This window comes from Protopterus annectens, chromosome 6.part0 (genome assembly GCF_019279795.1).
Source record: "Protopterus annectens isolate FY-2018-M chromosome 6.part0, PAN1.0, whole genome shotgun sequence".
Taxonomy (NCBI): Eukaryota; Metazoa; Chordata; order Ceratodontiformes; family Protopteridae; genus Protopterus; species Protopterus annectens.
This window is the reverse complement of record NC_056737.1, coordinates 412,031,583-412,050,258: the sequence shown is the minus strand read 5'-3', so window position 1 is coordinate 412,050,258 and position 18,676 is coordinate 412,031,583. Positions and strand designations below refer to the sequence as shown.

General features: G+C 38.8%; 1 protein-coding gene across 1 annotated transcript in view; it reads right to left on the bottom strand.

The window, feature by feature from the left end:
- RYR3 (ryanodine receptor 3) overlaps nucleotides 1–18,676 on the bottom strand; it is a 3,250,282-nt gene that overhangs the window by 2,240,716 nt on the left and 990,890 nt on the right. The window lies entirely within an intron of this gene.

Genomic DNA, 18,676 nt, shown 5'->3' with positions numbered 1-18,676 from the left:
CTGGGATATTTAATTGTAAGTCTAAAAATGTGATTTACTTTATACTTTTAACAGAATGTAAATGCTTCTATGTAGGAAGAATTACTATGGAGTTAAATAGAAGAATATACAAACATAAATATGCTATTCATATAGGAGACATCAAAAATGCTATGTGTAAACATTATAAAGGCAGCAACTGTAAGATGAATTATACATTTTTAGTACTAGATTCCCTGGTTAATACTACTAATATTATTAATGTAGAAGAAGAGCTAGGCTGGCTTGAATATTGCTGGCAAGTTAGACTAAATGTGTGTTTTCCACCTGGATTAAATAATAGAGAAGAATTTACTATGCACTTAAAAAGAATAGGGTTAAGACATTAAGGGAAGTGTAGGTTTATTTAAGTCATTTTATTATGTTTTTAACAAACATGCAATATAATGTGATGTTTTATATATTTGTTATATGAATCGTGATTGATCATGTGATTAGAATGTGATATTTAAAGTGTGTTAGGTTATGGTTACCTCAGTCTGAAGAAGTCTCTTGTTGTGATTGTTTTTCGGAGACAAAAGCACTTACTGGAGGTTTGTGTACCTTGAAATAAAGTGTCTGTTATCCAGCAACTTCTGCATCTTTTGTGTACCTTTTTGTTTACTGTTCCTGCTACTTTGAAGAGAGTTCTTTGTTGAGATATAAATTAAGGGTTGTGTCTATTCCTTGTATGCTATAAATATCTGTCTTGACATGGTTATCCTTAGCTGAGAAAAGTTTCAGATACTACCTCGCATAGCAGAGACATTTTCTTGTTTTCAGAGAAAGATGTTAAAACTGCATTTTTTTTTAATTAGTACTGGATTCATATTGGAGAAAACCATTTTCATTTATGATGTTAACAGCAGATTTTCTTCATTTGATCACTGCTGCAGTTGCCTAAACTATATTGGTTATGTCCTGCCAGAGACGTAACAGCCAGCCAGCTTCCAAAGCTTCAGGGCACTTTCCATGCACTCAAACCACTAGTCATCTTGAGCTAAGCAGACTAAAGGTTAGGTCTGGGCAACAAGCTATTCAGAGATTTCCTGCTGCTGAAGAGAGTGCTCCTCTATGGGCTTTCAAGGATCAATGGTCGGTTAATGGTAGGTATATAACTTCCCTTCAGGGAAAAAACTTCCACTTTATTTTTTGTGACAGAAAACTTACCTTTTCTGTAAAACACACACACACACACACACACAAATTAGTTAGGAAAAAGTTTTTTTACTGGCTGTCATGTGACTTTTGTTAACTTTTAAATGGGAGTGTTATGTTTTTATTTTTGTTGTAAAATTTGTTAAAACTCGTTTAAAACTACATTTTTCTGCGGAGAAACTATTGTTATTTTACTTCCTGGGGCAGAAATATGTGTTTAAAATGCTTCTTACTCTGTTTTTGGGGGAAAATATTACTGTTTTACAACTTACATATTTCGCTCACCTTTATGTTTAGCTTCCCTGGAATCTGGCAACTTTTCTGACTTATCCACAAAACAACCTACTGGTTCCTCAGTTGTACCTTCTTCCAGTCACAAAAAGAAAAAGATTGTTAAGCAGCCTTTGCCACCACTACAAGTTGATATTTTGCCTCAGCCACAAATGGGTGACTCTGCTGTGGCCAAAGTTGGTTCCTCAGACCATTCTTGAGAACTGCTGGTGTACTTCATGCAGCCACCATGGACTGGGGGTTAGACAGCCTCTGAAGCAGCTGGTGTTCCCTTGTCAGGCGGGGGGGGGGCATTCTTGTTGGTCCTGGGAGAAGAGGCAGGGAATGCTACTCTGCCTATCCAGAAAGCTGTGCCCATCCCTAGTGAGGTGCTTTCTGGCAATTCTGTGTCTGTTTCTTCACAAATTCCCATCAAAAAGAAACAAAAGATTAAAGATAAATTATCTCCTGTCTCAACGACACTGGACTGGACTAATATATTTGGCTTAGTTCAGGGTTTACTACAGGATCTTGAACTCTCTTATATGGCTGGGTCTGTAAGAAGAATAAGGGATTATTCATTTCCTGAAGAGATTCAAGAGTTTGAACCTCAAGAGGACTACAAAGGATAGATGATGTAATATCTCCACAGATTTCTGATTCAGATTCTGTAAAAAGTGTGAATTTAGATAGTTCCTATGAAATATTCTCATTCTTTGAAAACTGTCTTTAGAATGAATCAGTTGTTTCAGTGGGAAAATACTGATGTTTCTCAGTGCCTTAAAAATGTTTTGATTTATCACAAATGGAATTTCCTGAAACTACACCTATTCCTCACATTCTTTCAGATTTGGAGAATGCCTTTGTCAGAGCCAGTAATTTCCCTGACCGTTAGCCTGCTACCCCCCAGAAAGCAGATGGATTATACAAGGTTCTTAAGTCTTTTAAGTTTTTATACATTAATCCCAGACCTGGCCTAGCAGACATATGTATAGCAAATCCATCTGCTGCTAAGCATTTATTAATACTAATACCTATTCTTCTTACAAGAATGGGAAGGCTTTTGATAAGTTTGGGGAAAAAGTGGATACTTCTGTAACCCTTGTTTTTAGAATTCTCGACTGTCAGGCTCATATGTTGAAGTTTATCCTGACCACTTCTGTGAATATAAGGAATGTTTTAGCATCAGTTGCCTCTTGTGAAGAATAGTCTGCCATGTGTAATTTGGCTTCTGTTGTTTCTCAGGTTGCTATCCATTGTTTAAAATATGCATATGACTCTGCTGATGCCACTTCCAGGGCTACTGCCACAGTAACTGTTATGATGAGGTTTTTATGGCTGCATTCGCAAAACCCTTGACAGGATGTCAAAAATGTTGTTGCTGTTGTGTCTTTCGGCTTTTCCCAGTTAGGGGTCGCCACAGCGGAACTCCGGTCCGCTATGAAATGTTGAATTCTCCCTTAGAAAGAGAACTAGCTTCTGGATCTGCAAAGGTTATTAAAAAGTGTGATGAGAGGAGGAAGCTGATTCAAGAAACTTCTCAGATTTTTCAGCCCTCCTTCTTCAAATATACCAAAAGGATTTCTTACTCTCTTGTCCAGCTTCAATAAAAACAAAATAAACAGCCCCAGCAATATGGTGAGAAGCAAATGATTAAAAAGCAGTGACAAGGAGGATCCAAAAAAGAAAGCAGCAAGCCCCCCAGAACAAAGAACAGTGTAATAAGTCTGAATGACTATATGATGGACTTTTCTCCCACATCCCTCCCTGGCAATTCTTTAATTCTTTTAGAAGTCAGAACCTTCATCTCTCTCTCTGGCGTCAGATTATTTTAGACAGATAGGTTCTGAGAGTAACCCATAGAGGTTACAAATGTCAGTAAGTAGGATAAGTTGATCCTTCCAGTAGAACAAGGTGGTTTAGGATTACCTGATTTGAAGGGATACTTTAAAGCAATACAGTTAAGGCTCATGTACACAACAAAATCAGAAGGGTATAATTCAAAATGGAAAGGGGTGATGATGATGCTGGGGGAAGTTCAAGAAAAAAGAGACAGTGGGTTTGATGGAGATCCTTAAGAATAATAATAATAACAACCATACAGAATATTATCTTCATAAAGTAGGACAAAGTATTCTAAGAACTAAGAGTGGAGAAAGGAGATTTTGCCAATAGAGATAAATGCAAGGAGAGATACAGAAAATAGACAAGAGAAGGTTAAAATTTATGAAAAAACTGACCAAGAAAGCAATGTATTGGGAGCAAATAACTAAGAGAGTGAAAGGTAGTAGAGTGGCATGAAGCCAAGAAGACATTTGGACTACAGGCTAGAGACTGCCTTCCCTACCAGATATTGATATTAGAGTATAGGCAAAGAGAAAAGCATAGGGGAATCCTAAGTGAATGACTTGCACTGGTAGAGTTTTTATTTGAATCTAGAACAGAAGCTGCTTTAAAAAAGTGATAATTAGTAAGGCATATAAAATACTGCATAATAATTATAAGTGTCAGATAAAGTTTTAAAAGATTGGGAAGAGAAACTGGAAAAAGAATTTGCAAGAGAACAATGGGAGGACAAGTGGCTTCCAAGTATGCAACGAAGTCCAGAAGGTTTAGGATCTTTGTTTGTAAGTGTTTGCATAGGTATTGTTATAAGTAGACTTCAAAGAATTTTTACTCAGGTAGATAGCAAATGTTGGAGGTATGATGGGGAAAAAGAGATAATTGGGAACATATGTTTTGGGAGTGTAATGAGATGGCAGAATTGAAAAATTCTGTCCAGAGTACTCTGAAGGAAATATTGGGTGGGCAAATGTCTGTAACTAAGGACATTATTTTTTGAGCTGAGGCACAGGATCTGAATTGCCTAGACATAAGTAATGCCTTAGTAGGTATATTTCTGTTGACTGCCAAAAAAGCAAGTACATAGAAAATGGAAATCAAAGTCTAAACCAACTGTATTTGATGCATCAAATATTATAAAGAGATAAAATAACTGGAAGAGGGATGTTTAGAAAAGGGAACTACTTAGAAATAAATGGAAATGTTGAGAATAATACTTGCAAAATAATGTTTAGGAGAAGGAAGATGAGTAGTGAGTTTTAAGGGAAGGCAAGAATTCATAATTGTATGTAATGTTGAACTGATGATAACTACAAAGAAAGAAAATATGTGTAATGTAGAATATGAAAATGGAAAAATTTTATTTATTTATTTTTTTTTACTGTTAAGGTATTTTTGCCTATGTCTTAAGTGGTATACATATTAATAAAGGTGTTTTAAAAAAGGATTACAAATGGCAGTGGGAGTCTCCTCATCCACCAGACCAAACTCTTTTCCCTCCTGTCATCCAACATAAGCTGACTCAAGGGGTAATACAGGTAGCCCCTCCTCCTCAGTTAGGAGACTGATTTTAATCCTATTTGCATTAGACTAATTTACCTTTAATTTCTCTACATACTGTCTAAAATGTCTCTAAATATTAAATGATTGTCATATACCTTGTATTGATTCTTTACCAATGTTTTTATATTATCATTAATTTGTTATGATCGTTTAAAATGCATATGTTTTTGTTTTATTTTTAAAGAAGGTAAAATTAGCATTCTTAAAATGTTTTGTTATAATTTGGAGCTTTTCCCCCAGGCCTCTGCTGAAATAGGGATTCTACCCAGTCTGACTTTTCCGGTAATCAAATGTCAATAAATAAAATAAATAAAGACAGAAATGTTCAAGGATGTTTTTAGTGCCAAAGAAAGTAGCCTCTTGAAGACCAGTCCTGGACCATTCCTTTCTGTATCATTTAGTGACAGTGCCTAAGCTCAAAGTGCTGTCACTTCACATCTTGTTACCTCTTATTCCCCATTTGAGTTTTCTAGTGACCTTACATTTTAAAGTTGCATATTATCACATTCTCATAGAGCAAGATTCTAGGTGTTTCTTAATGTTTTATGTGCCTGGATCATATTATCAGATCTCTGCCTTACCCTGTGGATTATTTACTGCTATAAGAGTGTTCACTAAGCATCTAACTCCAGTGATAGCCTACTAAAGAATGCAAGGTATTCACATTTTCTTTATTTAGATGACTTGCTTATCTATGCAGAGTCTTTTTCAAAGTGCCAAGAATCTTTCACTTTGGTAAGGGGATCTCCTGCACAATCTGGGATTTCAACAGAACATTCAAATTGTTTTCTATCTCCTGCTCAGGGGATGTTTTTTCTGGGGTGTCGATTCAAAGAGCTTTTTTTCCTACAGGGAAAGAAATAGATCTATATTTAGATCTACTCCTGATTTTTTTGACTTAAACATCTGTATGAGCAAGGAGATTCCTCAGGATTCTGAGTGTCATGGCATCAGTGATACTCGTGATACTTCTTGCAGGACTACACATGAAAAAGTTACAATGGTGACCACAATCTATATAGTTCCAGCATCAACAGCCCTAGACCTTTCAAATTCCAAATCTAGGATTTGTGAAAAAGTAGATTATATGGTTGAGACACCAAATCTCTCAGATTCTAAGTTTCCCATTCTTCCATCCTGCTCTAGCACAGTCAGTCACAATAGGCACCTCAGACTTTGCTTGGGGAGCAGTGTCTATATGGATAAAAGTGCAGGGTCTTTGGAACAAAAAAGACAGGACAAAACACACCACTGTAAAATAGATGTTAGCTGTCATAAATGTTCTCAACTCTGTAAGTCATCTGCGGTCATGTGTACCTCTAAACGTATTTACAGATAACACAACAGTGATGTGTAACATAAACAAACAAGGAGTAACCAGATCCTACCCTCTGTGTAGACTAGCCATGGTAGCCTGAGATACAGCTTTTTAGTACAATCTCACTGTAACGGCATCTTGCATTCCATCAGAGCAAAACTGTGGGGCAGACAGGCAGAGCAAGACCAGTATAGAGCCATACAAACTGAAGTGGAATCAAAGGGTCTTCCAAGATTTGATACATATTTGGGAGACATCACAAATAGATCTTTTTTCTCATGTCTAAAGAATCAGTTGTCAAAATTATTCTCTAGGACTCCATGCAAGTTGGTTTGGAAGAGAGATGCCTTTTATTTTTTTTTCATTGAAGGGGAATGTTCCTTTTTTTTTTGCATTTCTACTCTTTTAACTAATATCTAGGGTACTTCTGAAGATTCAGAATGACTCCCCAGAAATTATTGTGGTGACTCCCATCTGGCCAGGCAACAGTGGTTCTCTCTTATGGCAAACTGGATTTACTCACAGAAGACCAGTGGCGTTTATTACATCCCATTTTCAAACAATTGCAATTGATTGCCTGGCTGATAGGATCTTAATACTTTTTATGTGCCTTTTTCTGAAGATGTGCATCAGATATTAATGGAGGAAATAAAGCCTGTTACTAGAAAATAATATATAAGCAAATAGAAATGTTTTCTAGTTATTGCCAACTGAAAAAACAACACCCACTCAGGGCTAGTGTTTCTCTGGTTTTACATTATTTGTGTTAGTTACAGTCCTTGTAATGTGTCTTACTCCTCCAGTAAGATTCTTTTGTTAGAAATTTCAGTATGTCTGCCCATGGATTCCTGTTTCAATGCAGCCTCATGTGAAAATGTTTTTGAAAGGGGTGTTGCACAAGATGCCTACTAGAAAACAAATGGCTCCTCCTTAGCATCTTAACTTTGTGTTAAAAAAGAAAATTCTTGCTCCATTTGAAATGGCTCATCAGGATGACTTGAGATTCTTGATATGGAAAACAGTCTTATTTATTGGTCTGACACCTGCAAGACGAGTATCCAAGTTACAAGCTGCTATGGTGGGTCAACCTTATCTCATTTTTCATGAAGACAGGGTTTCTTCGAGCAGTATTTATTTTTCTTTTATGCCTAAAGTGGTATCCATGTTTACTTTAAGCCAAGCTATCAATCTCCCTGTCTTCTTTCTATAACCTAAAAATGAGAGAGAAAGGTTACTTCATACCTTGTATGTCCATGCAAAACAACATCCTTCAGAACTTCTTTTCTGCTGTTCCTTTCTTGTGAAGATAAGAAGAAGGACAGACAGTGTCAAAACTATTTTCAAATGGTTGTCAATTGCTATTACTTTTTGTTATTCCCACCACAACCAAACTATTCCAGACAAGGTCAAGGCTCATTCTAACAGGACCTTGGCTTCTTCTGTAGCTTTTAGGAAAGGGTTGGATTCCTGAAGTATTCTAGAACCAACAACTTGGTCCTCTATGCACACTTTTATAAGCAGTATAAACTAGATTCCTTCTCCAGGTCACTCTCCAAGGGCTCCTGGACCCTTCCCCTTCCACCTCCCAGTTGTTCTAATCTGTGGTAATCTACCCATAACACTAAGGCTACTGCAGCAGTGATTAAATGAAGAAAATAGTACAGCTGTGTAAGTAAACTTACCATAACAGTAATGTTCAAATGATCACTACTTCAGTAGCTATTCCCTACCTCTGAATCCATTATTTTTGTATATTTTTATGCCAGGGTATTCCTAGCATTGTTCTTCTCAGGCTTTACACTCCATCTTTCTAATGGCATGAAAGCTCTGAAGTGATCGGCACTGTAATGTAACTTTTAGTCAGTTCAGCTTGAGCTAGCTAATGGTTAGGTGCATGGAAGGCTCCCTGAAGCTTTGGAAGCTGGCAAGCTTTTATATTCTTAGCAAGATATATCCCATATGGCTTAGGCTACTGCAGCAATTAACATTCGGACATATAGTGTTATGGTAAGTCTAGTTACATATCTGTACTTTCCATAAAAAGTAAGAAAGTAAACTGATGTAATTCCATGTACAGTGTAAGTTTTTTTTTTTTTTTTTTTTTTGGGGTGGGTGCTTCTCTACTGCACTTATGATAGTATGTGTGCAATTGTCTGTAGTATTCATAAATTCTCTTTTGAATCCTGTTCCCTTGTAACTGTTATTATGTGTTTCCACTGTGTTGATATGAATCTGTCACACACACACACACACACACACACACACACACACACACACACACACACACACACACACACACGCACACACAGGCACACACATACACAGCCCACAACACCAATGACACAAACATTGTATTCATTAACACAAGAAATTGACATTGATTTTCCAACATACATTTTAACAAAATGCAAAAAAATGCTTTCTGTGTTTGGTGGCAAGCCACTCTGTACCTTTCTTACTTAAGTATACTAACTCTACATTCTGACAACCAGGGAGAAAGAGCAACAACCTGAAAGTGAAAATGTGTGTCTTTACCCACCTCTGTATATGAGATTGGCTTTGATTCATTCCACCATGCCTGTTACTCACACAGCATCTGCTGGTCCATCTACTTAGAGTACCTGGCAACCAGCTTATCCAGACATAAACTGAACAAATAGCATCTTAACCCCTGCAAGGCTGGAAACTCCAGCAGCTGATTTGGCAGCAGTTACCCATTGAGAGGTATGGCTAACAATGATAAACACAGCAGAAATCAGTGAAACAAGCACAGTGTGTATGGCCAGAATTCAAAGACAAGTTCCATAGCATGCAGCATGCACTTGCACTGAAATGAGCAAAATGCATATCTCTGCAGGCTAGTGCCGATTCATAGTTCCATGCAGTGCATAGTTACTGTAGGGTGAAGGGCAGCTGCCCCATGTGCAAAGTGATAGGAGGCATCATTGGCAGATGTTGTTTGATCAGTAGTGTAGTACTAGCATTCAGAAATAAATGCTGCTAATGCATTTGCAAAACAGGCTGTAGAAGTATCAGCTGTTTGTGTGTGGTATACACTATAGCAAGTGGTTTGCTACAGTTTTCAAAGGATATGTTTTTTGTCCTCAAGGAGGAGTGGACTTTTGTTGTTGTTGTTTCCATGTCCATGTCCATTCTTATATAAGTGCCTACTCCACCAGAGGTAATCCCAGAACCTGTGCCTCCTTGCATGGACACCACATCCTCATAGAAGACACATAACACAGCAATGCAGTCCACAATGGACTGAGTTGCAGCAGACTGTGCCTGCATGATACCTGTCACACCATCTAGCATTGTTGATATGTAGTATAGGTTTAGGTTTCTAAAACAGATGTTTGCTTTATCACTGTTTCTATTTAGGAGAAGGAGCTCAGAGACTGCTAGGCCATTCACAACTTGGAAAGCTAAGCAGAAATCATCCCTCAGGAGTTTGTACACTGCTAAATAGAGGGACAGAGCTTTTAGTCTAGCAGAGTAGCAAAGATACTGCAACCTGAAATCTTTTACTTGAAAAAAACATTGAGGTCTCTTGAGTTGGTTTAGGTGATTAGCATGGTACATGCCAAAAGGGACACTGTATTCAACAATGATGAACACAGTAGAAATAAAGGATGAACAAGGTTCAAAGAAGTTATAGCCCCACTGCTCAGACTTGGGTCATGTGAGTCATAGTCAGGGTTTTATCCATATATGCTGAAGATCCTGGCTCTGTTAATATTTTTCACACCATAAATCAGTGAAATTCCACTGTGCTGTCAACAATTGCAGATATCTGTAAAACACACCCCATTGCACATCCTCTAACTGACACTAAATGCAGTTTTATTTGACTGAGAATTTGGAATGCTGTAAGTTCTTTTAATAAAAAAAATATGTATGCTTAGTAAGTCTGAAAACTGGGACTATCTTCCTCTTGTAATTTTGGACCTAGTCCATTGAAAGCTGTTTCATCCTTTGGGATACAGAAAGTATCCTAATACTTCAATTTTCATATGTTAATGACTTATCCTTGGTCACTATGTGCAACAATTTCAATACATTTACCAGCAGAAGTGTTAATGTTCTTAAATCTCTATTTAATTCTTTACTTGGCCTGTCACTGAGAACAATTGCACACTTTCTAATTAAAGTACTTGTTTCTTTTGTCAGATTGAGCATATTCTAAAAAACTATGGCAGCATAATATTACAAGTCATGGATACATCATATAAAATTAGATTAGAAACTTCTCTCTCTCTCTGCTCTGTTTCATGAAGATTATTGAGGGGTGATCCATCTCTCCTCGTTATTGTGCTGTTGGATCCTTTGCTGCTTAGCTTCATGTGTCTAATAATATGACCTCCTTCTGTGACCATCATGAAACAAGAACATATTTTGCATTTTAATGAACACTTCATCAAGAAGGAACAGGTCTGTCACACAAAGGCTGACATTATTTTGGAACAAACTATTTCCAAATGTTTGAAACGGTCACTCTGTATTCGTGTTCCAATGCACCCTGGATTAATGTATGGGAAACAAAAGTCATCAAGCTGATCATGCATAATGAATGAGTACAATTTTATGAATTTGTAAATTACCTTTATACCTCTTTTTCACTTTCAACAGCACTTCAGATACATCTCTGTAATAATACAGACAGGCAGTGCACTGCAGCCTTGAAAATAGTTTATTTAGAGTATTGCAGTTTATTGTTAATTCTGTTTGGAAGGTGCCAGCTAGTTCTGCTGGATGTCTTTTATGCAGTGGATGTTGGACTGCTGGGTACGTAATGTTACAAAACTACAGTCTGCATGCATCATATACTGAAATTAAGTAGAGCTTAGCAAGAAGTAATGTGTAGTGTGGAGTGCATTACCCTAAATTTTATAAACTGGCGCCATCTGTATGACTGATGTGAGACTGGGGTCCACTACTCCTGGAAATGGTTCCCTGGGTCTGGAACATCAATTGGACCACTAGGGGCATTGAAGCAAATGATACTGCAAAGATGATGCATTGTTTTGCTACACCAAAGGGTGGAGTATGCCATGAACCTATGGGCATGTAGATCAGGCTCTGAATGTCAAGAATGAGAAGGTATGAATGTGAATTGCTAAGCACTAACATTTGCTGGAGCGAAAACAGAAACTCTTGATCGGTGTAAAAGGCCGTCTATTACAGCAATTGTCCATGGTAAGTATTAAATACCTTTGGTGACTTAAATAATAAAAGTAATTACTTAATCAAAGTAGTTGTCCAGGATATGATTTTTGTGACTTAATGTACACTGCAAGCTGTTTCTTCATGATTCAAAACCACACTGAAGATTATTTTTGTTAGAATGCTGCAAGGTGTCAAAGAATAATTGCTTTCAGTGAGTAGCTGATGGTGAGTTACGAAGACTATGCCTTAAGCCAAAGTGCATAAAATGTAGTGGACCTTGAAATGTCATGCCATATGAGACTGTTATTCAAAATGATGTCATGTATCAGTAATGGCCTGATCTGTAGTAAAGCACTTGTGAGATGCCAGCATGTTCTAAAAACAGATAAAAGAAAGACTTGTGTTCAGAATGCTCACTTGTAAATAATTTTATGGCAATTCTTATTGTATTCTGGAAGAATGTTCTGTGATTACTTCTATCTATGTATGTCAGAAATATGGAGAACACATACTACTGTTAATAGTAAAATGAATTTAGCAGCTTATATCTGATGCTAAGGTCTGAAAGTCAAACGGCTTCATCAAGTGAGATGGGCACTTTACAGTAATGTTGGCAAACAGTGTACACAAACAGACTCTTTGCACCAATGTCCATGATGGGTTCATGACAAAATGTACTGCAACAAGCAGCTATGATTCCCAGAACTTCAAAACTTCAAAAGGTGATGAGTGGTTAGTTTTAATCCTCATAGCCCTGCTCCTTATATATATATATATATATATATATATATATATATATATATATATATATATATATATATATATATATATATTTTTTTTTTATATATATATATATATATATATATATATATATATATACTATCACTTAGATCACTGTACCTCAAAGTAAGGGGGACTACTCCAAGGTATAGTATTCTTAATTTTGGTATACATATCATAACATTCACACTTTAGTGGCCAAGACTTGAAATTGTTGAGTCTCAGACATTCAGCTGGACCCTATCCATGATGTTAATGCTCTAGAAATAACTTTGTTTTGGCAGTGGACATTATTTTGTTATTTCTTTGTGCACATCTTGTTAACTGGTAAGTGAGTTGGTGCTGCACTCTTTTCTGCTATTACCTGGGTATAAATGCCTTGTGTATATGCATATATATATATATATATATATATATATATATTTATGGGTCTACTTCACTTGACCTAAAACTCATTTGACTGACACCCATTTGACCGACACCCAATTGACCTAAATTTCGTTTGACTGACAACTCATTTGACTGACTCCCATTTCACCGACATTTAAGACATATACTTGTTGTGGGGATTCCTTCACCTGCGACTTGCTTGTGATAAAAATAATTACTGTAACTTATAGTGCTGACTGTTATAATTCAGATAGTCATGTAGAAAGTAGTGTTGTAGTGTTTCTAAATGTAGGTTTATCTCTTTACATTTTTATGGGAAGTATTTAAAGTAATTTTTCGAATGTTTTGTGAGTCCTCAGCATTAGTGGCAATCTGTAGAGTATTGTAAGGCAAGTTAAAGGTATATTCCCTTTCCACCACTGTAGTGCAATCCTGGAGTTAGTATATATAATTGGGGATTGTGGGGGGTGTAGCCCCCCACCTAGTTTGGTTTTACATTGTCCTATTTCTGTTAAGAGGTTAAGTAAGTAGTATTTAAGCACTGGAAAGGGTTAATTATTGGTGTTCTAAGTGTGCTTGTCTATGGTTTAAGATTTAGTATATTGAAATTCAGCATGGTAAACTGTCAGTGAAATGGGAGCCAGTCAAATGAGTTGTTAGTCAAATGAACTTTAGGTCAACTGGGTGTCAGTCAAATGAGTTTTAGGTCAAGTGAAGCATATCCAGATCTATATATATATATATATATATATATATATATATATATATATATATATATATATGTGTGTGTGTGTGTGTGTGTGTATATATATATATATATATATATATATGTCTGTCGGTATATATATATATATATATATATATATATATATATATATATATATAGCTTGTTTTACACTATGCAGTTTCTGTTAAGATGGTAAGTAAGTACTTTTTAATCAAACTAAGTGAGGGGCTATGCCCCCACATACCCCCAACTATATATTCTAACTCCAGGATCACACTACAGTGTGGAAAAGGGCATATACACTACCACTACTATTTTTGGTGAAATGAAATTCGGCGAAATGAGTTTTCGGCGATTTGTGCTTTCAGCGATTTGGTCTTGGTGACTTAAAATGCGGCGAAATGTGCTTTCAGTGAAATGAAACAGATCCATGTATATATATATATATATATATATATATATATATATATATATATATACATATATATATATAGGTTCATAGGTTCATACTAGGCTATCTGCCTAGGGCATTTATAAGCCTAGCCAGAGTGTGTTTGGCTTTCGCCACCCATTTTAAATTAATTTTGCTATGCCCTTTTTCGAGGTTAGTATACTGTGCCTCTGTCTAACAGTGACACAGAAGGGATACCCGGGGTAAACCTACGATCTCCCATCCACTCATCATGATTCCTCTTGAAGAGAGTCGATGAGGGACTCTGCCTAACCTGGACTAGGATTTTATTCCAGAGTGAAGGGAGCCTCTGGGTTATGAATCTGTCCCTCCAGCATGTCCTATTTATTTCAGTGCTGAGGTTCAAGTCTCTCAAGTGCGTAGCTCGATGGGATTTGGATTTTCTGAGGTGCAGCATGTCCATTAATTTCGGGTTGGACATGGCTTTATACGCCAGGCACAGATCTCCTCTGAGCAGGCGGCATGCCACTGAGTAGTGCTGAAGTTTCTTTAACTGGGCAGCATATGGCATCTGTTTGAGCCCTTTGATCCTCTTGGTGAGGTACTTTTGGGGTCTTTCCAGTTGCTGCAGGTGTCTGGTAAGGTACATTTGAAATGGGGCATTGTACTCAATTATGGGCCTGATGAGGGATGAGTAAAGAGGCATGATGACCTCCCCTGATCTAGATGTGAATCCCTTCATGATTAGGTGGGCTATATAAAATGTTTTTCTAACCACTTTGGCCATGTGGTTGTCAAATGAGAGATTGCTATCAACTTGGGTCCCCAGGTCCCTAATTACTTCTTCTGTACTTAATGGATTACCACCTATGTGGTAATTTGTGGGCACTTTGTTTTTGCCAAAGGGGATGACTATACACTTTTTGGCATTTAGCTTGAGGCCATGGCTCTGGCACCAGTTGTCTGTTTCTATGAGGCCCTTTTGGAGGACACTTGTGTCGGCTGGAGAGTCGATTATGGTGCCCAGTTTGCAGTCATCTGCGAACTTAGTCAGCCACAGTCCTTCAGTGTTGGCCTGTACCTCCGAGAAATATATACCGAACAAGAGATGCCCAGGACTGAGCCTTGTGGGACACCACTTGTAACTGGTTTGGAGTCTGACATGGCTCCAGCAATTCTAACCATGTGGGTTCTGTCCTTGAGCCAGTTTGTAACCTATCTAGTGACATAGGGGTCTATATTTAAGCTGGTGAGCTTATCTATAATGCCTGAGTGGGGTATTGTATCGAAGGCTTTTGCGAGGTCCAGGTAGGCTGTGTGGACCACCTTCCCCTCGTCAATGGCCTTGGTGACTGTTTCAAAGAAATCGACCAGGTTTAAGAGGCAGGATCTGCCCTTAACAAAGCCAAACTGGGTAGGATCCAGTGTCTGTAGGTCCCCAATATCTTTATTTATGAGGTCCATGATGATCCTTTCCATAGCTTTGCAGACCAAGCTAATCAGGCTTATGGGGCGATAGTTTCCAGGATCTGTTGAGGCACCACCTTTGTGGAGAGGGACCACTGTTGCTGTACGCCACTCTTTGCGTACATATCCTGTAGTAAGGCTGAGATTGAACAGTAGTTTTATGTTTGTGTTTAGCTCCTCTTGGAGTTCATGTAGGATGCAGCCCAGGACACCATCTGGTCCCACTGATGCTGTGTTTTTTGCTTTGGAGAGGGCAGCTCTTACCTGAGCATCTGAGATGTCAGGGGGGCAGCACTCTGCTGGGATAGATATTTGCCCTTTTGGTGGGGAGGGGGGGGGGGTTGCACTGAACCTGTCAGCTAGGATGTTGGCAATGTCTGTGGGTTCAGTGTATTTTTTGTCATTTTGGACTAATTCTGAGCATATCTGGGAATTCCCGCCCAGGTTCCTAACATAACTAAAGAAAGCCTTGTGATTATCCTTAGTGTCCTGTGCAATTTTTCTCTCGAAGCTGGCCTTAGACGATTTTATGAGTGCCCGTAGTTTTTTGCTAATACTGATCAGATATGCCTTCCCTTTTTGGGATTTTGCTCTATCATGTAGTAGCTTCCTCCTTCTATTGTATAGTTTGTTTATGGATGGGGTCCACCAGACAGGATGTCTGCCTTTGGAGGATTGGGTCTTGGTTTTAATTGGGATTGCATGATCCATGCATTCCTGAAGGTGTTCATAGAATGCATTTATAAAGGATTCTGCGGTCTGGGCCATATTTTCTACAGGCCCGGGGGCTTTGAAGGATTCTACCTCGGTTTTGAGGAGTGTGAAATTTGCTTTAGATAAGTTTTTCACTGTGGTTTTCTGGGCAGGGGGTGGGGTCAGGATGTGAATATCCAGTGAGATTAGTTTATGGTCTTATCTTACCAGTGAGGGATACACTTCTGGTCTGGAGCATAGAGTCACCATGTTGGTGATGATCAGGTCCAGTATGTTTTCCCCTCTTGTGGGAGTGGTAACAAGTTATTCCATAGCATTTGAGTTTATATATTCTAGGAACCTTTGGGCTAGGGCGTTGGAGCTAGAGTAATGCTCCCAGTGTATGTTTGGGTAGTTGAAGTCACCCAATATAATGGTGTTTGGAGATACCTTCATATTTTCCAGTGTTCTCAGGAAGGCTGAGTGGGGTTCCTGGGTTTGGGAGGGTGGTCTGTAGCAGGCTATAAACTGGAAGGCAGTTTTACCCACTGTTAGTTGTACATGGATAGTCTCTGATGCTTTGTGCTGTGCCACCAACCTGGAGGTGTGGGTATCTTTGACGAATATTGATACTCCCCCTCCTTTTGCGGTTCGGTCCAAGTTTTGGGGCCAAAAAGCATGGTATGAGGTATAACCTCATAGTGCTGGGGTGCTCTCAGGAGCCTTGAACCAGGTTTCTGTTACTGCACAGATATCAATGTTCTTCATGCTAAGGAGAGTTTCGAGTGTGTGCATCTTGAGGTTTAGACTTCTGGCATTGAGTAGCATTACTCTTAGTTTCTTATCCCTAGTGATACCTATGGAGGTGGGTTTGTCTTTTGAGCCTTGCCTAAAATAGGCACTATGGGGGTAGCAAGAGCCTTTGCCAATATCTAAAAGCTCAGGGGTGACAGGTGAAAGCCGCCCCTAGCGAAGCATCGTGGCTTGTCGAGCATGTCATCCCAGGCTGACAGGCATTGGATCCCCTTTGAATGACACCAATACTTAGGCCAGTTGTTGAAATTGATCATCTTGTCTTCATATTGTGGTATCATTCTTGGTGAGGGTAAGATGCTACTCAAGGTCAGTGTCATACCGGCCTGGGCTAGCTCCTCTATGTCTCTTTTCATGTAGTCCAGGGAGGTACATCTCAGGTCATTCACACCAGCATGGACAATGACTGAGTCATATTTGTACTTGCCTTGGAGTGACCTGAGTGCTTTTGTTATGTGACGGATCCTAGCACCCGAGAGGCAGCTCACCGTGACCTTCTCCTTGTTCAGCCTGGTGAGCGGGACGTCAGTGTGCCTGACGATAGAGTCACCTATTACAAGTGTATCAGGTGTGTTGTTTAGCCTTAAGGGCTGTGACTGTTCGGCACACTGGCTTTGTGAGCTATGTGTTGCATGTGTTTTGTTTTGGGGTAGCGGTTGCTTGGGTGTCTGCTTTGGAGGTCTCTGCTGCTAAGGCGGATTTTTATTTAGAGCCTCCGAGTATGTTTTTGTGTGTTTATGTGCTTGGTTTGCTGTCGTGGTAGGTCTATGTGAGACTGGAATTGTAGTGAGTGTGGTTCTCTTCTCCTCCTGACTGGTTACACCAGTACTGAGTTGAGAGAGCTTAGCCTCCAGTTTGGCTATATGGTTGCATCTCTCACATGTGTTGGAATTTGTTGGGAGGAGGAGAGGGTTGTCTGTGTACATGAGGCAGTTGTAACATTGCCTCAAGATTCCCAGATTTACCAGCTGGACCAGAGAGGAGATTGACAACTGACCTTTGGACATGCTAGAATAGTATTGGGAATTCCTTTATAATTGAAAAAAAAGGCCAGTGGGGAACAAGGTACTCAAGGGGAGTTTGTGAGGGTGTAGTGCTTTTAATTTTTTAGTGCTGACTTATATAATTGCTTTAGTGAGCAAGTGCCAGGTAACTTAAATGCAATATGTTACAGGTAACTTAAATGCAAAGATGACAAACAGTAACTTTCTTTCAAGTGAAACAAGGAAATAAGTACAGTAAGCAATGCAGATATCTATAGGGATCCACAGAAGCACTGAAAAGCCGCGTTTTAGGTGGAATTAGCGTTTCAGGGAAATAACAAGCAAACAAACAACAAGCATACAAACAAAGCTAGATTCAGCAGGCCTGGATCTAGTCTATGCTACAGCAAACAAGGTGTACCAATTTCAGTAAGAAACAGTTCAAATATGCAGGCACTATAAGCCTTTAACCAGAAATTCCCAGTTCAGAAGGGCAGAGTCCAGCCTCTCCTCCCACAATAATGCAGACCACGAACCTTCTTAATGTAAAATAACTGGCCTGAAGCCCAAGTGCTTAAACCAGAACTAATACACTTTTAGAATAACAGACACTGAGCCCTCAGTCAGCAGGTCCCAACTTAGAAGGATGTAAGCTACCTGTCCTGCCACCACAGTGAAGGCCACAAACCTTCCTAATGTAAAACAACTGGTCTGAAGCCCAAGTGCTTAATCCAAAAGACTTAGAATGATAGCTACACTTTAACCAAGTTACTACCAAGCAGTAATAAATACAACTGAATACTTTAAAGAATGCCTGGATTAGTGCTCAAGTTATACAAACAAAGCTAGATTCAGCAGGCCTGGATCTAGTCTATGCTACAGCAAACAAGGTGTGCCAATTTCAGTAAGAAGCAGTTCAAATATGCAGGCACTATAAGCCTTTAACCCGAAATTCCCAGCTCAGAAGGGCAGAGTCCAGCTTCTCCTCCCACAAGAGTGCAGACCACAAACCCTCTTAATGTAAAATAACTGGCCTGAAGCCCAAGTGCTTAAACCAGAATTAATACACTTTTAGA